A 738-nucleotide genomic window follows, 5' to 3' on the forward strand; every position below is an offset into this window, starting at 1 on the left:
AAAGTCAAATTGTTTTATGGACAGCTTTTCTGGCAGCGGATCAATCACACATAATATACACTTGTAGCTCTTTTTTTGCATATATATATATTTAAGGTGCGCATGTTGGACTGCCGTAACACATATCTTCCTCTCTTTGGGGAGCGTTGCATCCGTTAGGTTAGCACAGAAACACACAAACCAACTTATTGGGCAAACTATAATATATACACTGTATTAACTTCTGATACTCTTTGCACCTGAAATTATTCATATGTATGGGACTCATCTAGTTCCCACATCAATTAAACACTAGGATATATGTTCGAAGTTGTATTTTCACGAAAAACCCTAGAAATAGAATGATTTAATATATATATATATATACAAAAGAGTAAATACATTAATACATATATGAATATAAGTCCAAGTCCCCATAACACCAGCAATGGTTTAATGTTTAATTACATTAATTGATTTCACTGTCCAGTTGTTCTTACATATATTCACCTGTTGGACTATAACACATTTAAATATACTGAGTTTAAAAATAATGTCTTATAAAATACCCACCAGTTTGTAATTGTAGCCTGTAAACTCAGGTTGCTAAAGGAGGACATGAGGACAATGAGGACTGCCATTGGGGACAAATGTTGCAATGTCCCTGTTTGCACTTCTCAGCAATATTTTTGCCAACTGCAACACGTTGGGTCGAGTCAGACCCTCAGCCCATTCAAACTTAAATGTCAAGTTTAGCCT

The sequence above is a fragment of the Morone saxatilis genome, unplaced genomic scaffold, assembly GCF_004916995.1.
Source record: "Morone saxatilis isolate NCDOM2014 unplaced genomic scaffold, NCSU_SB_2.0 Contig7, whole genome shotgun sequence".
NCBI classification, from domain to species: Eukaryota; Metazoa; Chordata; class Actinopteri; family Moronidae; genus Morone; species Morone saxatilis.